The 7,500-nt window shown below is 56.7% G+C and overlaps 1 non-coding gene across 1 annotated transcript in view; it reads right to left on the bottom strand.

The window, feature by feature from the left end:
* Positions 1 to 124, bottom strand: part of LOC139112934 (small subunit ribosomal RNA) — a 1,915-nt gene extending 1,791 nt beyond the window's left edge. The window contains exon 1 of the ribosomal RNA XR_011547533.1: positions 1 to 124. This exon is cut by the window's left edge and continues 1,791 nt beyond it. This is a non-coding gene — a ribosomal RNA (small subunit ribosomal RNA).
* Between the last annotated feature and the right edge of the window lie 7,376 nt (positions 125 to 7,500).

The following is a 7,500-nucleotide window of genomic DNA, read 5'->3' as shown; positions in this document are numbered from 1 at the left end:
ATCTAATGAACCATAACTGATTTAATGAGCCATTCGCGGTTTCACCTTAATTCGGCATGCACTGAGACATGCATGGCTTAATCTTTGAGACAAGCATATGACTACTGGCAGGATCAACCAGGGAGCTTCGTGTGTGCGATCGCGGTTACTCGCGGTGGAGCAACGCGAAAGACAACGCTACGCTGCTACGGACACTCCGCGAGGAAGAGCCGTGCGCGTTTCGTGTGTCGTTAATGCCGCCGGAACTTTTCGAGCCGGTCGACGGACACGCTTTTCGTATTTATATATACCTTAACGGTATGAAAGATCAAATTTTGTTCTCATTCACCCATAACAGCGGCTTGTAAGGCCGCTTAGCCCTGACGCTAGACCGATCCGATCTGAGACGTCGTGGAGCACTGTTCGTTCAACGGTGCCAGCGGTGAGAACACCGAGGCACCGGTTGAAAATTATTTCGCTACGGCGTACAAGTAAGCGGGAACGGCGACATCGTCAAAGATCTCGCCGAAACCGACACTCTCGTATCCGTGGAGTTGATGTTCGGTAAGCGCAACGATACGTCCGCACGCTTGCTCGGAAGCGAGGGACGATCGCGCGTCCAACACGTAAGTGCGCGCCACATATGAGCCATTCGGTCTCTCGACACCGACTCGTGGCAATGCTGTGTCTTATAGTACCGAACCGGGCGGCCGGGCGGTCGGCGACGCACGGTCTAACGCACGGCGGTATATGGGCGAAACCTGCGAAATTTCGACGCCTCGAGGACTTAGCCGCTGCGTCGTACGTAGTTATTTACGCAAAAGTCCTCGAGCCTCGTGTTGCTTTCGGCAAGTAGTTACCCACGGACAGCTCGAACGGCAAAGTACTCGAGCTCCGTATCGTTTCGGCTCGGATTTACCAACGCCTTCGATTTTCGACTTTGGTGTCGAAACGATCGCCGAGAGCCCGGCGCACATTTGGCCGAATGTCGGCAACACGCCCGAACGATCTCAAAAAGAGAACCAAAGTTCTCGTAGTAAGCGCGAGGCTAAATTATCTCAAAAAGCGTTCTAGTGCGAACGACACTTTTGTACGCACCGCAGTGCTTCGTCGAGCTCGGTTATACATACGCCGTAACGCTACGGTACGACCAGACCGAGAGCTCGCATGCATCGTGTTGTGCACGAGTCGCCGCAGCGACAACACCTCTTACAGTACCGAACCGAGCGGCCGGGCGGTCGGCGACGCACGGTCTAACGCACGGCGGTATATGGGCGCCGGCGGTGAAATTTCGACGCCGCGCGGACTTAGCCGCTGCGGCGCACGGTAGTTACCTCCGCGTCAAAGATCTCGAGCTCCGTGTTGTTTTACGGCTCGGAGGTACGTACGGACCGCACGAACGGCAGAGTCCTCGAGATACAAAATTTCTTCGTCAAGTATTCACCAATTCCTTCGCTATCCGGCCTCGAAACGATCGCCGAGAGCTTGGCGCACAATTGGCCGAATGTCGGCAAGACGCCCGAACGCTCTCGAAAAAGAGAACCGAAATTCTCGCACTAAGCGCAGTGCAAAACACTTTAAAATCTCTCTCGAGCGAAAGACACTTTCGTACGCACCGCAGTGCTTCGCCGAGCTCGGTTATACATACGCCGTAACGCTACGGTACGACCAGACCGAGAGCTCGCATGCACCGTGTTGTGCACGAGTCGCCGCAGCGACGACACCTCTTACAGTACCGAACCGAGCGGCCGGGCGGTCGGCGACGCACGGTCTAACGCACGGCGGTATATGGGCGCCGGCGGTGAAATTTCGACGCCGCGCGGACTTAGCCGCTGCGGCGCACGGTAGTTACCTCCGCGTCAAAGATCTCGAGCTCCGTGTTGTTTTACGGCTCGGAGGTACGTACGGACCGCACGAACGGCAGAGTCCTCGAGATACAAAATTTCTTCGTCACGTATTCACCAATTCCTTCGCTATCCGGCCTCGAAACGATCGCCGAGAGCTTGGCGCACATTTGGCCGAATGTCGGCAAGACGCCCGAAAGATCTCAAAAAGAGAACCAAAGTTCTCGTAGTAAGCGCGAAGCTAAATTCTCTCAAAAGCGTTCTAGTGCGAACGACACTTTTGTACGCACCGCAGTGCTTCGCCGAGCTCGGTTATACATACGCCGTAACGCTACGGTACGACCAGACCGAGAGCTCGCATGCACCGTGTTGTGCACGAGTCGCCGCAGCGACGACACCTCTTACAGTACCGAACCGAGCGGCCGGGCGGTCGGCGACGCACGGTCTAACGCACGGCGGTATATGGGCGCCGGCGGTGAAATTTCGACGCCGCGCGGACTTAGCTGCTGCGGCGCACGGTAGTTACCTCCGCGTCAAAGATCTCGAGCTCCGTGTTGTTTTACGGCTCGGAGGTACGTACGGACCGCACGAACGGCAGAGTCCTCGAGATACAAAATTTCTTCGTCACGTATTCACCAATTCCTTCGCTATCCGGCCTCGAAACGATCGCCGAGAGCTTGGCGCACATTTGGCCGAATGTCGGCAAGACGCCCGAAAGATCTCAAAAAGAGAACCAAAGTTCTCGTAGTAAGCGCGAAGCTAAATTCTCTCAAAAGCGTTCTAGTGCGAACGACACTTTTGTACGCACCGCAGTGCTTCGCCGAGCTCGGTTATACATACGCCGTAACGCTACGGTACGACCAGACCGAGAGCTCGCATGCATCGTGTTGTGCACGAGTCGCCGCAGCGACGACACCTCTTACAGTACCGAACCGAGCGGCCGGGCGGTCGGCGACGCACGGTCTAACGCACGGCGGTATATGGGCGCCGGCGGTGAAATTTCGACGCCGCGCGGACTTAGCTGCTGCGGCGCACGGTAGTTACCTCCGCGTCAAAGATCTCGAGCTCCGTGTTGTTTTACGGCTCGGAGGTACGTACGGACCGCACGAACGGCAGAGTCCTCGAGATACAAAATTTCTTCGTCACGTATTCACCAATTCCTTCGCTATCCGGCCTCGAAACGATCGCCGAGAGCTTGGCGCACATTTGGCCGAATGTCGGCAAGACGCCCGAAAGATCTCAAAAAGAGAACCAAAGTTCTCGTAGTAAGCGCGAAGCTAAATTCTCTCAAAAAGCGTTCTAGTGCGAACGACACTTTTGTACGCACCGCAGTGCTTCGCCGAGCTCGGTTATACATACGCCGTAACGCTACGGTACGACCAGACCGAGAGCTCGCATGCATCGTGTTGTGCACGAGTCGCCGCAGCGACGACACCTCTTACAGTACCGAACCGAGCGGCCGGGCGGTCGGCGACGCACGGTCTAACGCACGGCGGTATATGGGCGCCGGCGGTGAAATTTCGACGCCGCGCGGACTTAGCCGCTGCGGCGCACGGTAGTTACCTCCGCGTCAAAGATCTCGAGCTCCGTGTTGTTTTACGGCTCGGAGGTACGTACGGACCGCACGAACGGCAGAGTCCTCGAGATACAAAATTTCTTCGTCACGTATTCACCAATTCCTTCGCTATCCGGCCTCGAAACGATCGCCGAGAGCTTGGCGCACATTTGGCCGAATGTCGGCAAGACGCCCGAAAGATCTCAAAAAGAGAACCAAAGTTCTCGTAGTAAGCGCGAAGCTAAATTCTCTCAAAAGCGTTCTAGTGCGAACGACACTTTTGTACGCACCGCAGTGCTTCGCCGAGCTCGGTTATACATACGCCGTAACGCTACGGTACGACCAGACCGAGAGCTCGCATGCATCGTGTTGTGCACGAGTCGCCGCAGCGACGACACCTCTTACAGTACCGAACCGAGCGGCCGGGCGGTCGGCGACGCACGGTCTAACGCACGGCGGTATATGGGCGCCGGCGGTGAAATTTCGACGCCGCGCGGACTTAGCCGCTGCGGCGCACGGTAGTTACCTCCGCGTCAAAGATCTCGAGCTCCGTGTTGTTTTACGGCTCGGAGGTACGTACGGACCGCACGAACGGCAGAGTCCTCGAGATACAAAATTTCTTCGTCACGTATTCACCAATTCCTTCGCTATCCGGCCTCGAAACGATCGCCGAGAGCTTGGCGCACATTTGGCCGAATGTCGGCAAGACGCCCGAAAGATCTCAAAAAGAGAACCAAAGTTCTCGTAGTAAGCGCGAAGCTAAATTCTCTCAAAAGCGTTCTAGTGCGAACGACACTTTTGTACGCACCGCAGTGCTTCGCCGAGCTCGGTTATACATACGCCGTAACGCTACGGTACGACCAGACCGAGAGCTCGCATGCATCGTGTTGTGCACGAGTCGCCGCAGCGACGACACCTCTTACAGTACCGAACCGAGCGGCCGGGCGGTCGGCGACGCACGGTCTAACGCACGGCGGTATATGGGCGCCGGCGGTGAAATTTCGACGCCGCGCGGACTTAGCTGCTGCGGCGCACGGTAGTTACCTCCGCGTCAAAGATCTCGAGCTCCGTGTTGTTTTACGGCTCGGAGGTACGTACGGACCGCACGAACGGCAGAGTCCTCGAGATACAAAATTTCTTCGTCACGTATTCACCAATTCCTTCGCTATCCGGCCTCGAAACGATCGCCGAGAGCTTGGCGCACATTTGGCCGAATGTCGGCAAGACGCCCGAAAGATCTCAAAAAGAGAACCAAAGTTCTCGTAGTAAGCGCGAAGCTAAATTCTCTCAAAAAGCGTTCTAGTGCGAACGACACTTTTGTACGCACCGCAGTGCTTCGCCGAGCTCGGTTATACATACGCCGTAACGCTACGGTACGACCAGACCGAGAGCTCGCATGCATCGTGTTGTGCACGAGTCGCCGCAGCGACGACACCTCTTACAGTACCGAACCGAGCGGCCGGGCGGTCGGCGACGCACGGTCTAACGCACGGCGGTATATGGGCGCCGGCGGTGAAATTTCGACGCCGCGCGGACTTAGCTGCTGCGGCGCACGGTAGTTACCTCCGCGTCAAAGATCTCGAGCTCCGTGTTGTTTTACGGCTCGGAGGTACGTACGGACCGCACGAACGGCAGAGTCCTCGAGATACAAAATTTCTTCGTCACGTATTCACCAATTCCTTCGCTATCCGGCCTCGAAACGATCGCCGAGAGCTTGGCGCACATTTGGCCGAATGTCGGCAAGACGCCCGAAAGATCTCAAAAAGAGAACCAAAGTTCTCGTAGTAAGCGCGAAGCTAAATTCTCTCAAAAGCGTTCTAGTGCGAACGACACTTTTGTACGCACCGCAGTGCTTCGCCGAGCTCGGTTATACATACGCCGTAACGCTACGGTACGACCAGACCGAGAGCTCGCATGCATCGTGTTGTGCACGAGTCGCCGCAGCGACGACACCTCTTACAGTACCGAACCGAGCGGCCGGGCGGTCGGCGACGCACGGTCTAACGCACGGCGGTATATGGGCGCCGGCGGTGAAATTTCGACGCCGCGCGGACTTAGCTGCTGCGGCGCACGGTAGTTACCTCCGCGTCAAAGATCTCGAGCTCCGTGTTGTTTTACGGCTCGGAGGTACGTACGGACCGCACGAACGGCAGAGTCCTCGAGATACAAAATTTCTTCGTCACGTATTCACCAATTCCTTCGCTATCCGGCCTCGAAACGATCGCCGAGAGCTTGGCGCACATTTGGCCGAATGTCGGCAAGACGCCCGAAAGATCTCAAAAAGAGAACCAAAGTTCTCGTAGTAAGCGCGAAGCTAAATTCTTCAAAAAGCGTTCTAGTGCGAACGACACTTTTGTACGCACCGCAGTGCTTCGCCGAGCTCGGTTATACATACGCCGTAACGCTACGGTACGACCAGACCGAGAGCTCGCATGCATCGTGTTGTGCACGAGTCGCCGCAGCGACGACACCTCTTACAGTACCGAACCGAGCGGCCGGGCGGTCGGCGACGCACGGTCTAACGCACGGCGGTATATGGGCGCCGGCGGTGAAATTTCGACGCCGCGCGGACTTAGCTGCTGCGGCGCACGGTAGTTACCTCCGCGTCAAAGATCTCGAGCTCCGTGTTGTTTTACGGCTCGGAGGTACGTACGGACCGCACGAACGGCAGAGTCCTCGAGATACAAAATTTCTTCGTCACGTATTCACCAATTCCTTCGCTATCCGGCCTCGAAACGATCGCCGAGAGCTTGGCGCACATTTGGCCGAATGTCGGCAAGACGCCCGAAAGATCTCAAAAAGAGAACCAAAGTTCTCGTAGTAAGCGCGAAGCTAAATTCTCTCAAAAGCGTTCTAGTGCGAACGACACTTTTGTACGCACCGCAGTGCTTCGCCGAGCTCGGTTATACATACGCCGTAACGCTACGGTACGACCAGACCGAGAGCTCGCATGCATCGTGTTGTGCACGAGTCGCCGCAGCGACGACACCTCTTACAGTACCGAACCGAGCGGCCGGGCGGTCGGCGACGCACGGTCTAACGCACGGCGGTATATGGGCGCCGGCGGTGAAATTTCGACGCCGCGCGGACTTAGCCGCTGCGGCGCACGGTAGTTACCTCCGCGTCAAAGATCTCGAGCTCCGTGTTGTTTTACGGCTCGGAGGTACGTACGGACCGCACGAACGGCAGAGTCCTCGAGATACAAAATTTCTTCGTCACGTATTCACCAATTCCTTCGCTATCCGGCCTCGAAACGATCGCCGAGAGCTTGGCGCACATTTGGCCGAATGTCGGCAAGACGCCCGAAAGATCTCAAAAAGAGAACCAAAGTTCTCGTAGTAAGCGCGAAGCTAAATTCTCTCAAAAGCGTTCTAGTGCGAACGACACTTTTGTACGCACCGCAGTGCTTCGCCGAGCTCGGTTATACATACGCCGTAACGCTACGGTACGACCAGACCGAGAGCTCGCATGCATCGTGTTGTGCACGAGTCGCCGCAGCGACGACACCTCTTACAGTACCGAACCGAGCGGCCGGGCGGTCGGCGACGCACGGTCTAACGCACGGCGGTATATGGGCGCCGGCGGTGAAATTTCGACGCCGCGCGGACTTAGCTGCTGCGGCGCACGGTAGTTACCTCCGCGTCAAAGATCTCGAGCTCCGTGTTGTTTTACGGCTCGGAGGTACGTACGGACCGCACGAACGGCAGAGTCCTCGAGATACAAAATTTCTTCGTCACGTATTCACCAATTCCTTCGCTATCCGGCCTCGAAACGATCGCCGAGAGCTTGGCGCACATTTGGCCGAATGTCGGCAAGACGCCCGAAAGATCTCAAAAAGAGAACCAAAGTTCTCGTAGTAAGCGCGAAGCTAAATTCTTCAAAAGCGTTCTAGTGCGAACGACACTTTTGTACGCACCGCAGTGCTTCGCCGAGCTCACATACGCCGTAACGCTACGGTACGACCAGACCGAGAGCTCGCATGCATCGTGTTGTGCACGAGTCGCCGCAGCGACGACACCTCTTACAGTACCGAACCGAGCGGCCGGGCGGTCGGCGACGCACGGTCTAACGCACGGCGGTATATGGGCGCCGGCGGTGAAATTTCGACGCCGCGCGGACTTA

Source organism: Cardiocondyla obscurior, unplaced genomic scaffold (assembly GCF_019399895.1).
Source record: "Cardiocondyla obscurior isolate alpha-2009 unplaced genomic scaffold, Cobs3.1 scaffold71_0_91097, whole genome shotgun sequence".
Lineage (NCBI taxonomy): Eukaryota > Metazoa > Arthropoda > Insecta > Hymenoptera > Formicidae > Cardiocondyla > Cardiocondyla obscurior.
This window is presented reverse-complemented; position numbering and strand designations above follow the sequence as displayed.